Below are 19,324 nucleotides of genomic sequence, written 5' to 3' on the forward strand. Positions count from 1 at the left end.
TTTTGAATGCAAATCTTAACATCGTTCTTAGTTATTAAGCCTTATCAGTGCCACTCAGTTTCCAGAGCAGATTGGTTCAGCTGAAAGTAAACTGCCCATAAGATGACAAAATATCCCTGGAGTTTTAGAGATAAGTAGATGAATATATTTATTCATTTTGCACATTTTTATTGAGATCTCTGTATTTATGGAGATAACTCAGTTATTATAGTCTACAGCAGTGCTGTCCAATAGGAATGTAAGGCAAGCCACATATGTAATGTTTACTTTTCTTGTAGCTAAAGTAAAAAGGAACTGATAAAATTAATTTTAATAATATATTTTATTTAACCAAATATATCTATAAGATATTATTTTAACGTGCAATCAGTATAGAAATTATTAATAAAATGTTTTGCATTCTTTTTTAATTAAGTCTTTGAAATTCAGTGTGTATTTTACACTTACAGAATGTCTCAGTTCTCACTAGCCACATTTCAAGTACTCAAAGCCACATGTAACTAACAGCCATCATACTGGACAGCCCAGGTCTAGAGGGAAATACAGACAAGAAAGCAGGTAATTTCAATTCAATGTTATAAAGGCTATGATGAGAGACGTATAAGGTACAATGAGAGCACAAAAAAGGGGCTAAGTTCCTTCAGTTCTTCCTCCTAAAAATACCTTAATTCTGTCTGTGTCTCTTCATTCTTCTTGCCATTACCCTAATCCACCCAAGATGGTCTCTCCTAAACTTCCAAAACAGCCTCCGAAACAGTCTATCTGCATCCATCTGTGCCCCTCTCTGCAGCTTGAGTGATCTTTTGAAAGTGCACATCTGATCATATAGGCTTCCTGCTTAAAACCTTATGATGAATGCACATTGAACAAATACGAGAGGACTTATGTAAAGATCTGCTCACTAGTTTAATCCTCCTCTTTCACTCACTTGTTTCTGCCTCCTTCTATCCTCTCTGGCTCCTTTTTCTTTTTGGTTTACTTTTCACTCCTTCCTTCCTCTTAACACCCCTTAGCATCTGAGTTGCTTTTTTCTTCTTTTTTTTTTTTTTTTTAATTTTTAAATTTTTTTATCCCCTCCTTGCAGCTTTTTGCTTGCTGTCTGCTTTCTATGTCCCTTCGCTGTGTGTTCTTCTGTGTCTGTATTTATTTATTTTTATTTACCCCCCCTCCTCCCCACAGCTTGCTCGCTGTCTGCTTTCTGTGTCCATTTGCTGTGTGTTCTGTGTCTGTATTTATTTATTTATTTAACACCCCCCCCCCGTGGCTTGCTTGCTGTCTGCTTTCTGTGTCCATTTGCTATGCATTCTTCTGTGTTTTTGCTTGTCTTCTTTTTTTTCTTTTTGTTGCGTCACCTTGCTGAGTCGGCTCTCTGTGGCACTTGTGGGCCCCTCGCACTCTGCAGGGCCCAGGGCTGGCGGCTCTCCACAGTGTGCAGGCGAGCCTGCCTTCACAAGGAGGCCCTGGGATGTGAACCCAGGGCCTCCCATATGGTAGATGGGAGCCCAACTGATTGAGCCACAGCTGCTTGCCATTCTTTTTGTTTTTTAGCAATTTTATTGAGATATAGTCACATACCATACAGTCCATCTAAAATGTACATTCAATGGCTGGTTTCTTGACTCCTACATTTTAAAATTTCTTTTTCTTCTAATTTTCTCTCTCCTTTCTGCTTTCATTTATTACAATACAAAATTTAAATAAATTAAAAATTTTGTACTATGGTTATTTACTTCTGGGTTTCATGTCCTTTTTTTCTTAAAAAATTTTTTTAAACAAATTGATTTTATTGATACATATTAATTCATATTTCACATGAGGTTTCACTATGTTATACAGTCCCATGTTACATTTTTAGCTCTCTTTCTAGTAAAATACATGTCCTTAGACTTTGCCTTTTAACCACTGTCATACCAGTATAATATAGTTCTGCTAGTTAATAAACACTATGATGTGCTTTCACCATTTCGATTCATTTCCAAAGATTTGTGAACAACCTTTTTTACCAATTCTGCACAGATTAACCCTCAGCTTTCCATTCTTTAACCTCATTCTATTTTCTGGTGACCTATATTCTAGTTATTAACTCCATGAGTTTATACAAATATTTAGTTCATTGTAGTGCAGTCACACAGTATTTGTCCTTGGGTGTCTGGCTTGCTTCACCAAACATAATGTCCTTCAGGTATATCCGTGTTGTCATTGTTTCATTTCATTTCATATTCCTTCATGCGTTTATACCACAATTTGTTTATCCATTCATCAGTTGGTGGACACCTGACTTGTTTCCATCTTTTGGCAATTATGAATAATGCCACTGTGAACATGGGTGTGCAGTTGTCTGTATCACTGCTCTTAGTTTTTCTGGGTTTATACCTAGTAGTGGTATTGACTGGTCACATGGCAAGTCTATATTCAACTTCCTTAGGAACTGCCAAACAGTCCTCCTCAGTGGCTGTACCATTCTGCATTCCCACCAACAGTGATTAAGCGTTTCTATCTCTCCACATCCTCTCCAACACATGTAGTTCTGTCTTTTTAATACTGGCCATTCTAATGGATGTGAAATGCTATCTCATTGTAGTTTTCACTTCTGTTTTCCTAATCACTAGTGAAGTTGAATATTTTTCATGTATTTTTTCCCCATTTTTTATTTCTTCTTTGGACAAAGGTCTATTCAAGTCCTTTGCCTATTTTTTAATCAGGTCAGTAGTCCTTTTATTGTTGAGTTGTAGTATCTCTTTATATATAATGGATATTAAATCCTTATTGGATATGTGATTTCCATATATTTTCTTCACTTGAGTCAGCTGCCTTTTTACCCTTTTGACAAGGTCCTTTGAAGTGCAAAAGTATTTTATTTTGGGGAAGTCCCATTTATCTATTTTTTCCTTTGTTGCTCGTGCTTTGGGTGTAAGAGCCAAGAAAACAATACCACAATATCTTGAAGATGTTTCCCTACATTTTCTTCTAGTAACTTTATGGTCTTGGCTTTTATATTTAGGTCTTTCATTCATTTTGAGCTGATTCTTATATGGAGAGTGAAATAGGGGTCCTATTTCTTTCTTTTGGTTATAGATATCCAGTTCTCCCAGCACGATTTGTAGTCTGTAGAAGACACTCTTTTGTCCTAGTTAACATGAACTTGGTAGATTTGTCAAATCCCAGTTGGGTATAGAGGTGAGGGATTATTTCTGGACTCTCAGTTCTATTCTACTGATCAGTGTGTCTTTCTCTATGCCAGTACCATGCTGTTTTGACAACTGTAACTTTGTAATATGTTTCAAGGTCAGGCAAGAAAGTCTTCGCACATCACTCTTTTTAAGGATGCTTTTGGCTATTTGGGTGCCCTTTCCCTTCCAAATAAATTTAGTATTTGCTTTTTCTATTTCTGTAAAATAGGCTATTGGAATTTTGAATGGTATTGCATTGAATCTATAAATCAGTTTGGATAGGATTGCCATCTTGATGATATTCAGTCTTCCAGTCCATGAACACAGAATGTCTTTCTCTTTGTTTAGATTTTCTTTTATTTCTTTTAGCATTGTTTTGTAGTTTTCTGCATATAAGTCCTGTACTTCTTTGGTTAAATTGATTCCTAGGTATTTGAGTCTTTTTGTTGCTATTGTAAATGGAATTTTTTTCCTGATTTCTTCCTTAAATTTTTCAGTTCTACTGAACAGAAATATTAATGGTTTTTTGCATGTTGATCTTGTATCCTGCCACTTTGCTGAACTCATTTATTAGCTCAATTAGCTTTTTCATAGACACTTCAGAGTTTTCTACATATAGGATCATGTAATCTGCAAATAGAATTTTGTTACAACCCAGATCCTGAAGGGCACGAGTTGTTGCAGCCATGAGACCAAAGAACACACATTTAGTCAGGCATACGCTTTATTGGGACTTACAGACAGGTGAGTCTCTGATGGTGGGGATTCAGAAATGAAGATAGCACTCCACAAAGAAATGAGAAAATGAGGGTGATATATACGGAGTTTTAGAAAAAGGACATTCCGTAGGGTATGAGAACAGAGTTCCTGCTAGGGTCATATGAAGCATCCACATGGGGTATGGTGATAGTCTCACTATGCTCTAGGAAGGATGTTTACCAAGGAACTTTACTGCTTTGCGGAGATGATAATTTATGATATCATCTGTCCATTCTTTCCCTTCTAGGGAGGGTTGTTAATCTTTAACTCACACATGTGGCTGTGTGCTGAGGACTTGGGGAGGGGGCCTGGGTCCCCATAGTTTTACTTCCTCTTTTCCTATTTGGATGCTTTTTATTTATTTTTTTTAATTTTTTTTATTGTCTGTTTACTCTAGCTAGAACTTCTAACACAATGTTGATAAACAGTGGTGACAGTGGGCATCCCTGTCTTGTTCCTGATCTTAGAGGGAAAACTTCACAACCTCTCCCCATTGAGTACGATGTTGGCTGTGGGTTTTTCATGTATGCATTTATCATATTGATGAGTGTTCCTGCTACTCCTACCTTCCCCCCACCCAAGATGGCTCCCACGTGGGAGGTCCCAGGTTCAGTTGCTTGAGCCACATCCATTTCCCTCCATCTTTTAAAGTGTTTTTGTTATCAAGAAAGGATGCTGGATTTTGTCAAATGCCTTTTCTGTATCAGTCAAAATGATCATGTGATTTTATCCTTCAATTTGTTAATGTGGCATGTGACATTAATTGATTTTCTTCTGTTGAACCACCAAGTGGAATAAATCCCACTTGGTCATGGTGTATAATCCTTTTGATACACTCTTGGATTCTATTTGCAAGTATTTTGGAGAGAATTTTTGCATCTATGTTCATTAGAGAGACTGGCCTGTAATTTTTTTTCTTGTAGTATCTTTATCTCACTTTGGTATTAGGGTGATGTTGGCTTCATAAAAGGTGTTAGGTAATTTTCCCTCATCTTCAGTTTTGGGGAAGAGTTTAAACAGGTTTGCTGATAATTCTTCTCCAAGTGCTTGGTAGAATTCGCCTGAAGTTATCTGCTCCTGGACTTTTGTTGGTTGGGAGATTTTTGATGTTTGGTTCACTCTCTTTAAATGTGATTGGTTTCTTGAGTTCTTGTGTTTCTTGTAGCATCAGTGTGGATGCTTGTACATTTCTATGAATTTGTCCATTTCTTCTAGGTTGTCTATTCTGTTGAAATACAGTTTCTCATAATACCCTTTTATGATCCTTTTTATGTCTGTGGAGTCAGTTGTAACTTCCCCCCTTTCATTTCTGATTTTATTTAATTGCCTCTTCTCTCTTTTTTTCTTTGTTAGTCTAGATAAGGGTTTGTCAATTTTATTGATTTTCTCAAAGAACCAGCTTTTGGTTTTGTTGGTTTTTTTCGAAAAATTGTTTTTTTTTGTTCTTTCATTTATTTCCACTCTAATCTTTATTATTTCTTTCCTTCTGCTTGTTTTTGTATTGGTTTACTGTTTTTTTCTAGCTCCTCCAGATGTTCAGTTAGGTCTTTAATTTTAGCTCTTTCCTTTTTTAAAAAATAGGCATTTAAAGGCTATAATTTTCCCTGTCAGCACTGCTTTCACTGTATCCCATAAGTTTTGATAAGTTGTGTACTTGTTTTCATTTGTCTTGAGGTATTTACTAATTTCTCTTACAGTTTCTTTATTGACCCACAGATTGTTTAGGAATGTGTTTAGACTCCACACACTTGTGAATTTTCCCTTTTCCCAACTATTTTTGACTTCCAGCTTTATTCCATTATGATCTGAGAAGGTGCTTTGTATAATTTTAGTCTTCTCATATATCGAGATGTGCCTTGTGACCCAACATGTTATCTATCCTGGAGAAAGATCCATGAGCACTGGAGAAGAATGTATAACTCTCTGAGTTGGGGATGCAATGTTTTGTATATGTCTGTTAAATTAGCTCATTTATCATATTGTTCACGTTCTCTGTTTCCTTGTTGATCATCTGTATGGTTGTTCTAGCTAATGATGTAATGGCATGTTGAAGTCTCCAACTATTATTGTAGAGATGTCTCTTTCTCTGTTCAGTTTCGCCAGAGTTTTCCTCATGTATGTTGGGGCACCCTGGTTAGGTGCATCAATATTTATAACTATTATTTCTTCCTGGTGGATTGTTCCTTTTGATAATGATCTTCTGTAGTTCTTACAAATGTTTGCATTTAAAGTCTCTTTTGTCCAATATTAGTATAGCTACCCCTGTTCTTTTTTGGTTACTTTTTGCATGGAGTATCTTTTTCCAACCTTTCACTTCCAGCCAAAATTTATCCCTGGGTCTAAGTTAGGTTTCTTAAAGTCAGCTTATGGATGGCTCGTGTTTTTAATCCATTCTGTCAGCCTATATATTTTGACTGGGGAATTTAACCCATTTACATTCAATGATAATAATGTAAGTGCATTATTTACTTCCACCATTTTATGCTTTGGCTTTTGTATCTCATATATTATTTTTATCTTTCTTTTTACTCTCTTGGTTATCCTTTCTGCTAGTCTTCTCTTCTATGCTTTCCTCCAAGCCTGTTTTCTGTCTTATTCTTTGGGGCTGATTGGCTCCCTTTAATGCTTCCTGCAAAGGCAGATTCTTTTTTTATGAACTCTCTTAGTTTCTGTTTATTTGTGAATATTTTAAACTCACCTTCATATTTGAAGGACTATTTTGCTGGATAAAGAATTCTCAGCTGGCAAGTTTTCTCTTTCAGTATCCTAATTATATCATACTGTTACTGGATTTTACTTAGGTTCTTGACTTATGCTACAGAAATGAATTTCAAGAGCATGTCGGGTGAGTTAGGCCAGTAATTTATTCAGGTAGGGAGGGAAGAGAAATGGGAGATCAGGGGTCCCAGGTAGAGAGAAAGGGGGTGAAAGGTGATAAAGAGGGCTGATTTACAGGTGACAATTCCCCATTAGAGGTTATAAATGCCCAGGTTTATTTGTGTGGCCATGTGACAGAGGAAAAACAATGAGAGCAGTGCTCTGAGGGCAGGATGGGTCCACAGGCAAGAGAGCACATGAGAGAGAGTTCAGACCTCCCAGTCTGCTGCTTAAACCATTAATCATTCCACCCCTTTGCTAATGGCAGGGGAAAGGTTTCAGCTGTTTGCTGTTTTGATTGATTACGCCACCTATCAATCCCCCAGTGAGGACCCAATGATAAAGTCCTTGGAGAATGGCCAGGGCTTTTTCTTGCTTCAAGAAGAAGTTTTTGTGAGATATGGGTGTGGCTCAACTGATAGAGCGTCTCCCTACCATTTAAGAGGCCCAGGGTTCGATACCCAGGGCCTCCTGGCCTGTGTGGTGAGCTGGCCAATGCTCAGTGCTACCGTGTGTGAGGAGTGCCATGCCACGCAGGGAATCCCCCCAAGTAGGGGTGCCCCACGTGCAAAGGAGTGCGCCCTGCAAGGAGAGCCGCCCCGCGCAAGAAAAGTGCAGCCCACCCAGGAATGGTGCTGCATACACAGAGAGCTGACGAGCAAGATGATGCAACAAAAAGAGACACAGATTCCCAGTGCCGCCTGACAAGAATGCAAGTGGACACAGAAGAACACACAGCAAATGGACACAGAGAGCAGACAAATGGGGGGTGGGGGGAAGGGGAGAAAAAGGAATAAAATAAATCTTTAAATATATAATAATAAAAAAAAAAGAAGTCTTTATTCTGAATAGCAGAATCTTGGGGGTGGGGTTTTCCAGCAGCCATCTTGGGGGTTGCTGATGTCATGTGGACTTCTTGCCATGTCCAGATCCGTCTATTGATTTCCTATCTTACTAGCCTGCTTCAATACCACTGTTTTCTTGCCTCCATGGTTTCTTTTTTTTTTTTAAAGATCTATTACTTTTTAATTTATTTCTCTCCCCTCCCCCTCATTTGTCTGCTTTCTGTGTCCATTCTCTATGTGTTCTTCTGTATCTTCTTGTATTCTTGTCAGTGGCACTGGGAATCTGTGTCTCTTTTTGTTGCATCATCTTGTTGCGTCAGCTCTCTGTGTGTGTGGCGGCACTCCTGGGAAGGCTGCACTTTTTTCATGCTGTGTGGCTCTCCTTATGGGGTGCACTCCTTGTGCATGGGGCTCCCCTATGTGGGGGACACCCCTGTGTGGCATGGCACTCCTTGTGTGCATCAGCACTGCGTGTAGGCCAGCTCATCACACAGGTCAGGAGGCCCTGGGTTTGAACCCTGGACCTCCCATGTGGTAGGCAGACACTCTATCCGTTGAGCCAAATCCACTTCCCTCCATGGTTTCTGATGAGAAATCCACACTAAGTCTTACTGAGTGTCCTTTATATATGTTGGTTTACTTTTTCCTTGGTGCTCTCAGAATTTTTTTTCTTTGGTGTTTGACATTCTGAGTAGTATGTGTCTTGGAGTAGTTCTATTTGGATCTATTCCGATTGTGTATGCTGTGCTTCTTTGATATGTAAATTAATTTCTTTCCTGAGAATTGGGAAATTTTCAGCCTTTTTTTTCTCAGATATTCTTTCTGACCCTTTGCCCTTTTCTTCTTCTGGAACTCCAATGACATGTATCTTGAGCTTCATGTTGTCATTCAACTCCCTGAGCCCCTGCTCAATATTTTCCTTTCTTTTGTTTCTCTGTTCTTCTTTCTTTTCCATTTCAGCTGTTCTGTCTTCTACATTATGTATTCTTTCTTTTATTAATTTGGAGTCTGTTGTTATATGCCTCTTATATGTTTTTTATCTCACCTGTTGTATCTTTCAGTCACATAAGCTGTTATTTTCTATTCAGGTTTTCAAATTCTTTTTGCTTGTGCAGTGTCATCTTGATGTCTTTTATCTCTTTAGCCATATTTCAACTCATTGATATGATTTATGAGATTTGTATGAACATCTTTGATTAGTAGTCTCAAATCCTGTGTCTCATCTGGGACTTTGATATTTTCTTTTCCTTGAGCCATAGCTTCCTCTTTTTTTTTAGTATAGCTTCTAATTTTTTCCTTTTATCTAGGCATCTGATTATGATAGTGAGTTTACTTTGATGCTCAATTTCTGTCTTTTGTGTGGGGATTTAGTAGGGGGAGGCTGCATGTTACTTCTGTTCTTTGATTCTTGCTTTGACCTGTGCTATGTGCTTAGGATTGTCCCTGTTTAGTTGCTCAAGTGTGTGCCATAGACTCAGTAATGGGTTGCAGACCCACGTCCAAGCACCTTGGGGAGGGAGGCTGGAAAGTCTGGAAAAAGCCTCTCTTACTTATTTACTTTTTTAAAAAAATTATTGAAGTATATCATTCATACATAAACATACGTGAACAATAAGGGTATAGTAATAGTTGTGAACTTACAAAACAACACATATAACATCATACAGGACTCTCGTACCTCACCCTACCACCGACCTTGCATTGTTGTTAAATACTTTAATGATTAAAGAGCATTGTCAAAATATTACTACTAACCAAAGTATTTTTCCCCCAACACACCCTATTATTATTATTATCTTTATAACATTTATATATGAACATTCATAAACAAAAAGTATATAGTAAAAGTTGTGTACTTACAAAGCAAACGTACATAACATCATACAGGAGTCCCACACATCAACCCTCCACCAACACCTTGCATTGTCATGAGATGTTTGCTACAAATTATGAAAGAATATTATCAAAATCTTACTACTAATTATAGTCCTTATCTTACATTTGATGTATTTTCCCCCAACCCACCCTATTATTATTTTTTAAATATATTTTTATGACAGAAGTTGTAAACTTACAAAACAATCATGCACATGTGCAGAATTCCCAAACTCTTCTATCAACACACCACACTGTGGTGGAACATTTATTACAGATAAGATAATATCATCTGATTGTTACCATGCCTGTAGTGTACATTTGAAACACATTTTCCATACTGCCCCATTATCAACACAGTACATCTTTGGCATAGATGCAAAAATACTATAATATTACTGCTAACCACAGTCTATAGGTCACTCCAGTTGTATTTTTCCCATGCTTCTCTACATTCCCATCACCCTGCAATAGTGATGTATCTTTGCTCTAGCCAACAAAGGACACTCTTGCATCTGTACCATCAACCACAGTTCTCATCCACCTCTTGGTTTACCGTGCTGTTCAGTTCCTAGATTATCCTCTAGCATTCTGTCAATTGGCATTTACATATGTAGACTACCATTTTCAGCCACATACCCATTTGTAAACTAGCTGTTACTCACTATGTGTTACCATCCACTCTATACATTTCCACACTTTTACAGTAAAGTTAATTAAAACTTCTACTGTATCAGTAGTTCATATCAGTCCTCCTCTTATCTTCTTTAAGAATCCATCTCCTACCACCAGGTCTTGAAGATAATTTCCTACAATTTCTTCTGGAAACTTTATGGTTCATATTTTTATTTTTAGGGTTTTGATCCATTTTGAGTTAATTTTAGGATAAGATATGAGGTAGGGGTCCTCTTTCCTTCTTTTAGGTAGGGATATCCAGTTCTTTCAGCACTGTTTGTTGAATGGACTGTTCTGCTCGAGCTGTGTGGGTTTGACAGGCTAGTCAAAAATCACTTGACCATACATGTGAGGGTCTGTTTCTGAACCATCAGTTTGGTTCCATTGGTCTATATGTCTGTCTTTATGCCAGTACCAGGCTGTTTTTACCACTATAGCTAGGTAATATGATTTAAAGTTTAGAGTTTGCTTTTCCTTTTTAAATGTTTCTGGCTATTCAGGACCCATTACCCTTCCGAATAAATTTGATAATCATGCTTTCAATTAAAAAAATGCTGGTGGAATTTTTATCAGGATCACATTGAATCTGTATATCAATTTGAGTAGAATTAACATCTTAATGATATTTTTAGTCTTCCAATCCATGAGTATGGAATGTTCTTCCAATTATTTAGGTCTTTTAAAATTTCTTTAAATTTCACATTGAGTTGCAGTTTTCTGAATATAAGTGCTTTACATCATTGGTTAAGTTTATTCCTGACTATTTGAGTTTTATCTGTCATATTTTATTTTCACCACTCTTTTGACACTCTGTAACTTTTATTGATAATATCTTCATTTCTAGACTCTCTTCCAGGCCTCTCTCTCCTGTCTTTTCTTTTCAGACTCTAGCACACCTTTTAGTATTACCTGAAAATCTGGTCTCTTGCTTAGAAATTCTCTCAGTTTCTGTTTATCTGTGAATATTCTAAACTTGCCCTCATTTTTGAAAGACAATCTTGCCAGATATAAGATTCTTGGCTGGAAATTTTTCTCTTGTAGTATCTTAAATATATCATACCACTGTTTTCTTGCCTCCATGGTTTCTGATGAGAAATCAGCACTTAATCTTACTGGGTGTCCCTTATATGTTATGCATTGCTTTTCTCACTTTGTCTTTGACATTTGACATTCTTGGAGTTGGCCTGTTCACATTTTTTCAGATGGGAGTACATTGTGCTTCTTGAACATGGATATCTATGTCCTTCAATAGGGTTGGGAAATTTTCTACCATTATTTCTTAAAATATTCCTTCTGCCCCTCTCCCTTCTCTTCTCCTTTTGGGACACCCATGATGCATATGGTTGTATATTTTTTGCTGTCATTTAGTTCCCTGAGGCCTTGTTCAATTTTTTCCATTCTTTTCTTCATCTGTTCTTTTGTATGTTCACTTTCAGAGGCCATTTTTTCAAGCTCACCAATCCTTTCTTCTGCCTCCTCAAATCTGCTATTATATGATTCCAAGGTGTGTTTTTTTTTTGAAAACAATGTTTTATTTATTTATTTTTAAAATTTATTTATTTTATTTCTCTCCCCTTCCCCCCCTCACCCCAGTTGTCTGTTCTCTGTGTCTGTTTGCTATGTGTCCTTCTTTGTCCGCTTCTGTTGTTGTCAGCAGCACGGGAATCTGTGTTTCTTTTTGTTGTGTCATCTTGTTGTGTCAGCTCTCTGTGTGTGCGGCACCATTCTTGGGCTGGCTGAACTTTCTTTTGCGCTGGGCGGCTGTCCTTACAGGGTGCGCTCCTTGCGTGTGGGGCACCCCTATGTGGGGACAGCCCTGCGTGGTAGGGCACTCCTTGTGCGCATCAGCACTGCACATGGACCAGCTCCACACGGGTCAAGGAGGCCCGAGGTTTGAACCGCGGCCCTCCCATGTGGTAGACGGATGCCCTAACCACTGGGCCAAGTCCGCTTCCCTCCAATGTTTTTAAAATTTCATTTATTGCATCTTTCATTCCCATAAGATCTGCTGTTTTTCTATGTATGCTTTCAAATTCTTTGTGCTTATCCAATGTCGTCTTAATATCCTTAATGTCTAATGTCTTTAGCCATCTCATTGCATTTATTAAGGAGATTTGTTTGAACATCTATGATTAGTCATCTCCACTCCTTTATGTCATCTGGAGGCTTATCTTATTCTGTAACTGGGCCATATCTTCCTGCTTCTTGGTATGGATTGTAATTTTTTGTTGGTGTCTTGGCATCTGGCTTACTAGAGTATTTATTCTGGGTACAATTTTTCTCTTTAGTTTAGGGCTTCCTGCCCTTTCTCCCTTGCTGGTTGTGCAGTAGGAGCCAGGATGTAGTTGGTGCTATAAGCTGTGGATGGTCAAGCTGCCCTCATTGTGCCAGGGACTGATGAAGCTTCTCCCAACTTTCTCCTTTGCGAGGGATAGGGACAGAGTCAACAGCTGTGTGGAATAATCCAAGTCCTGCAGGCCTAGACTGTAGTTGCCCTGAGAGACTGATGACGCTTCATGCCCCTTTCTCCCCTGCCTGGAGTGGGAATGGAGCCACAGGTGTGGGCAGCAATCTATGCAGTGTGTGTCCAAGATAACCACAGTTGCCCCACTAGACTTCCAATTATTTATTCTGTGCTAGCCACATGTTCCTGCAGTTACTTGGATAGGCTGGTGCAAGGCCCACCAGCCTCCTTCTTGCCAGAGGTGGGGCTGAAATCTAGGCTAGGGCTGCAGGCTGATCTGGGTGAAAGAAACTGGCTACTACCATCACTGTGATTTTCGGTCAGCCAGGTTTCCCCTCCTGCTGGGGGAGGAGTCAAAATGGAGGCTACTGGCCTCTTTCTGAATCGGACAGGTTCAAACTTTAGCTGTTCTTAGGGTTATACTTTAGCCAGCTGGATTTACTAATCAGTAGCTGAAATCAGTGGCCAACTGTCTCTTCCTCCCCTGTTTTTGGAATGTAGCTTCAAATTCCAGCCACAGAATAGCTCCTGTGGTGACTTGCACTGCCAAAGTAGGATCATCATCGGCCTCCACAGGTTGGCTGGTAATTTTCTGGAGAGGCTGGTGCAGGTCCCCCCAGGTCCCCTCTTCATTCCTGCTGGAGGTGGGGCTGGGGCTTAGCCTAGAGCTGCAATCTAATCTGGATGGAAAGAAGCCAGTCCCCACCAGCAGTGTGATTTTCAGTCCACCCTGCTTCCCCTCGTGCCAGGTGCACAATTAACATGACAGCTACCAGCCTCTCTCTGAGATGGACAGGCTCTAGCTTTAGCTGCTCTTAGGATTATACTTTAGCCCGCTGAATTTACTCATCAGTAGCTGAAGTGGGTGCCCACTTGTCTCTTCCTCCCCCATTTTTGGGAAGTGGAACTTTTAATTCCAAAAGCTCCCTAGGTGACTCGTGCCTCCAATGGAGGATGGGCACTGGCCTCGGTGGCATGGGGTGCTCTATTTACGAATCTTCTCTGCTGATGGGCAGTTTCTTCCTTCTATTTCCTCAAGGATGTTGGAGGATGCTCTTCTGGTGTCTGGAGTCCCCAAACAGGTGCTTCAGCTAGCACCAGATAGCTCTGGGTGTTTACTAACTGCCCTGAAGCAGGAACTGACTCTTAGGAGCTCCTTACTCCACCGTCATCTTTTAAATTTTTTACATGCACTTCTTTGGTCCGCCAGCAGATGGCACTCTTCGACAACCCACTCTGTTCAAACCCTGGTTGGCGTGTGTTTGCTATGGCAAGTACTGCAACATTGTGGTAGAATATCACAGCTTTTTCTCAAAATTTTGCCATCAAGTTTCTTTTCCTTTGCCCCTCTCTCTTCTGGGTGGTATATGGCTTTCCCATGGTGTATAAACCCTAGAACAGTTTTTTTCCAGACCTTTTCTGCCTCTATTTTTCAGAGAGAAAAAGGAGTCCTGTGTCTCTCTCATCTGCCATCTTCCCAAAAGCCTGGGTTCCACATTTTTAATTTAAAAATTAGAAGAGAGGAAAATTCCAGAATGATGGTGGACTAGAAAGACATGGGACTTTCTTTTTTCCCAGAAAAAAAAAGAGGACAGGCAGAAATGGCCTGGAAAAAAAAATTTTCCAGGGTTTAGGACTCTAGAGCAAGGGTGAACACCTCCCAGAAGAGAGAGGGGCAAAGAGAAAGAAACACAACAGCAAAACTGTGAGTTAAACTGCAGCTGCAACTGCTAGCGTCCACCCCCCACCCTATAGACACTTTTGAATTCCCAGGGCCTCTGGGGCAGGCCAGCAACTACAAAGGGGGCCCCAGGGATCCACCTTCCCAGGAAAGGGGAGAGAGAGGAGCACAGCGTAAAGCTGCCTCAGCTTTTGACCCACAGATTTGATTTGCTGTGTCCCACAAGCCCTTCCAGGTCAGGAGGGTGGCACCACTGTTTACCTTGGGAGCCAGCAAAGGACTAAAGAGATCCAATGCTCTCAATCACCCTCTCTACTAACCGGACTGGTTGTTGAGGTTGCCGAGGGGAGTGGAATTTTTCCCTACCCAGGAAAAGAGAGGGGCCTGCCAGGAAAGACTGGAGAACTGCCTCTGAGAAAGTTGAATTACGAGGCTCTTAGCCTCCAAATAGGATCCTCCATCTCACTGATTTGGTCCACCGTTGCAGAAAACACACTTCAACCAGGCATTGAACCGAGAGAACTGTCAAAGACCTCCATCTGCTGGCAGACCAAGGAAGTGCATATGAGGAAATGAAAAGTAAGTAAGAGAAGTTTTCTTCCAGCCTTTACAGCCTCCTTCCCCATGACCCTAGGAAATGGTTCTGCAACCAATTACTGGCTACAGGGCATAGATTTGAACAACTAACAGGGACAATCCTAAAGACCCAGCACAGGTGGAAAACAGAATCAAAGTACAGCAATAGCACATAGCCTTCTGCCACTAAATCCCTATGAAAGGGAGAGAAATTGAGCATTTGAGTAATCTCACCATCCTAATCAGATGCCTAGACATCAGGAAAAGCTATAAGCCATACTAAGAAAATGGAAGGCATGGCCCAAGAAAAGGAATATACCAAACCCCAGAAGAGACACAGGATTTGAGACAATTAATCAACGAGATGCACACAAATTTCCAAAATGAAATTGATGAGTTGAAAGAACAATATGGCTACAGAGATAAAGGACATCAAGAAGACACTGAAGTAAAGAAAAAAGAAAAAGAAAAAAAAAAGACACTGAGGGAAGCAGATGTGACTCAAGCAGTTGGGTGCCTGCCTACCACATGGGAGGTCCTGGTTTCGATTTCCAGTGCCGCTTTAAGTAGATTAGCATGACAGCTGGCTGGCATGGTGAGATGATGCAACAAAGAGACACAACAAGGAAACACAATGAGAGACACAACAAGTGGGAGCAGAGGCGGCTGAAGCCATTGGTGCCTACCTCTCACATGGAAAATCCTGGGTTTGGTTCCTGGTGCCTCCTAAAAAGAAGACGAGCAGATAGTAAGTGCAAACAACAGGAGGGTTGGTAGAAATAAATAAATTAATTAAATAACTCTTTAAAAAAAGGAAAATGAAGATACTGAGAGAGCACAAAGAAGAATTTGAAAACCTGAATAGAGAAGTAACAGAGCTCATGGGAATGAAAGACACGATAGGTGAGATAAAAAACACATTAGAAGGAAGCAGATTTGGCTCAAGTGATTGGGCTCCCACCTACCACATGGGAGGTCCATGGTTCTGTTCCTGGTCCTTCTAAAGAAGACAGCAAGCTGGTGCGACAGGTAGGCACGGTGAGCTGATGCTACAAGATGACGCAACAAGAGACATGAGGGAAAATGTAACGAGAGACACAACAAAGCAGAGAACAGAGGTGGCTTAAGTGATTCGGTGCCTTCCTCCCACATCAGAGGTTCCAGGTTCAGTTCCTGGTGCCTCATAAAAAAAAAAAAAAACAAGAAGCAAACAAATGAAAAAACTAACTGAGGGGAGCTGATGTGGCTCAGTAGTTGAGTGCTAGCTTCCCATATACAAGGTCCTGGGTTCAATACCTGATATCTTAAAAAAAGAGAGAGAGAGAAACACAGGAGGAATTTCACTGCCCAACCTTGAAACATACTACAAAACTACAGTAGTCAAAACAGCATGGTATTGGCATAAAGATAGACACTTTTGATCTGTGGAATAGAATTGAGAGTCCAGAAATAATCTCTTACCTCTCTGGCCAACTGGTTTTTTACAAACCTATCAAAGCCATATTAACAGGACAAAACAATCTCTTCAACAAATAGTACTGGGAGAACTGGATATCTATAACAAAAAGAATGAAAGAGGAGCCCTATCTCACTTCCTATACAAGAATCAACTCAAAATGGATCAAAGACCTAAATATAAAAGCCAGGGCCATAAAACTACTAGAAGAAAATGTACGGAAACATCTTCAAGACCTTGTAGTAGGAGGTGGTTTCTTGGACCTTACACCCAAAGTATGTGTAACAAAAGAAAAGAATAGATAAATGGGACCTGCTCAAAATTAAACATTTTTGCACCTCACAGGACTTTGTCAAAAGGGTGAAAAGGCAGCCCACTCAAAGGTAGAAAATATTTTGAAATCACATATTTGATAAGCGTTTAATATCCAGGATATATAAAGAAATGTTACAACTCAACAATAAAAAGACCAACAACCCAAATAAAAAATGGACAAAAGATTTGAATAGACATTTGTCCAAAGAAGAAATACAGATGAAAAAAAAAACATGAAAAAATGCTTAACATCACAAGTGATCAGGGAAATGCAAATCAAAACTGCAATGAGATATTATTTCATACCTATCAGAATTGCCACTATTAAAAAGACAGAGAACTACAAGTGCTGGAGAGGATGTGGAGAGATAGGAACACTTGTTTACTGTTGGTGGGAATGCAGAATGGTACAGCCACTGTGGAGGACTGTTTGGCAGTTCCTAAAGAAACTGAATATAGACTTGGCACATGACCCAGCAATACCACTACTGAGTATATACCCAAAAGAACAGAGAGCAGAGACACAAACAGACATCCTCACACTAATGTTCATAGTGGCATTATTCATGATTGCCAAAGGTTGGAAACAACTTAGGTGTCCATCAACTGAAAAATGGATAAACAGACTATGGTATATTCACACAGATTATTATGCAGCTGTACGAAAAAATGAAGTGGTAAAGCATGTGTCAACATAGATGAGCGTGGAGGACATTATGTTGAGCAAAGTAATACAGACATAAAAGGACAAATACCATATGATTTTGCTACTGCGAACTAAATATATTGTGTAATCTCATGGAGTTAATAACTGGAATATGAGTTACCAGAAACTAGATTGAGATTAAAGAATGGAAAGCTGAAGGTTAAGTTGTGCAGAATTAGTAAAAAAGGATGTATGTTAATCTTTGGAAATGAATAGAAAAGGTAAAAACCCAACATAATGTTAATAACTAGAAATAATTATGTGAATATGAAAGTGGTTTAAAGGGAAAGTCCAAGTCATGTGTGCTATTAAAATGCAAGCTAAAAAATGGAACATGGAACTATATAGCATAGTACAACCACATGTGAAATATGAATATGGGTCAAATTGCATATATAAGATGATTTTTCTTTGAAGTTGAACAAATGCATGTTAATAATACAAGATGTTAATATCAGACAAAAAAACCCCACACACTATGCTAAATGAAAGAAACCAGATACAAAGTACTACATATTGTAGATTCCATTTATAGAAAATATAAATTTAAATTAATTTATAAAGATGAAATTAGATTAATGGTTATGTAGGACTGGGGAAGGACTGCTAAGGGGTGTGGAGTTTTCTTTTTGGAGTAATGAAATTATTCTAAAATTTTTTGTGGTGATGAATGCACTACATTGCAATTATACCAATGGCCATTGATTATACACATTGGATAGAACATACGGTATGTAAATATATCTGAATAAAATGGCTTAATAAATAATTGTGTGAGAAAAGATATATTGTAATTTAAGAAAAGCAAGATGCTGAACAATAAGGATAATGAGATCCTATATCTGTTTTTTTAAAGAGTTTCTATTTTACCTTTTATACTTCCATTATCCGTAGAAAAATGTCCATAAGAATATACAAATAACTGACTCTGTATGCCCAGCTCCTAGCTGTTTCTTGGCACATCATAGGTGTAAAATAAATATTTTTTGAATGAAAATAAAATTAGAAGAGTTTGACCTTTTATCAGGATTAAGTTAAGACACTTTTTTACTGCAGCATGGTCCTCAATTAACTTTTCTTGTAGAACAGAGAGCTTATAGAAAAATATGTTTTATCTTCCTCTGGGAGGAAAACAGTCCTCTTCATTATTTCAAACAGGTGAAAGTGGTGCAGTTACTTACACAGGATCATTTAGTAATTTAGAACAAATAAAAAAATGAACTCAGGCCATGCCTCCGTCAGGTAGATCGTTGCTGCCTCCTGGCAGTGGGGAATGAGGCAAGTTAATAATTCAGTGTCTGTGGAGGTTAATAAGCGAAATACTGAATTAAATAAGCTTTCAGGGTGCTGAGAGCTGGTAGTTTCCTTAGCTTTATGTTCTTTCTCTGGAGGGTCAGTTCTCTTGCTTGAAGGAACAGCCAACCCAGGCATCTAGGCTGTTTTCCTTTTAGTTCTGAGAAATTGGTTTTATGACTCTCTGTGTATTCATCTTTCTGTTTACATCTCAGACACAGAAAACTGCGAGTTACCAGTACTTGTTCTGCCTCAACTGAGAGCAAGGAGAGAACCTGAAACCACAGAAGGAAGAAAGGAAATTGTGATTCAAGAAGGACTTTCTACTGGTGAGGCACAAAACAAATGAGAAAAGATGTCTCTGCATAGAAAAGACCCTTCTGACCTCAGGTCTGCTCTGAGGGAGGGCCTGCCCCAGAATATTTGGCTTCAGAACCAACAGACATTTGTTGAGTAGCTACTACATATATACATATTTTTTTTTAGGAGATACTGGGGATTGAACTCAGGTCCTTGTATGTGGGAAGTAGGTGCTCAACCACTTGAGCTACATCCGCTCCCCTATATCATTTTAATGTTTAGACCTAAAAGAAACCCTTCAGCTTTTTCCCAAATTAAATTTTATCCTGAAG

General features: G+C 39.1%; 1 long non-coding RNA gene across 5 annotated transcripts in view; it reads left to right on the plus strand.

The window, feature by feature from the left end:
• LOC101428680 (uncharacterized) overlaps positions 1-19,324 on the plus strand; it is a 32,486-nt gene that overhangs the window by 2,755 nt on the left and 10,407 nt on the right. For 2 of the 5 annotated variants that reach the window (XR_001118212.3, XR_001118211.3), the window contains exons 3-5: positions 450-558; positions 14,834-14,925; positions 18,908-19,021. This is a non-coding gene — a long non-coding RNA (uncharacterized lncRNA). The remainder of the gene's footprint in view (positions 1-449; positions 559-14,833; positions 14,926-18,907; positions 19,022-19,324) is intronic. The other 3 variants (XR_009188541.2, XR_009188540.2, XR_009188546.1) reach the window with 3 other exon arrangements.

This window comes from Dasypus novemcinctus, chromosome 13, assembly GCF_030445035.2.
Source record: "Dasypus novemcinctus isolate mDasNov1 chromosome 13, mDasNov1.1.hap2, whole genome shotgun sequence".
NCBI classification, from domain to species: Eukaryota; Metazoa; Chordata; class Mammalia; order Cingulata; family Dasypodidae; genus Dasypus; species Dasypus novemcinctus.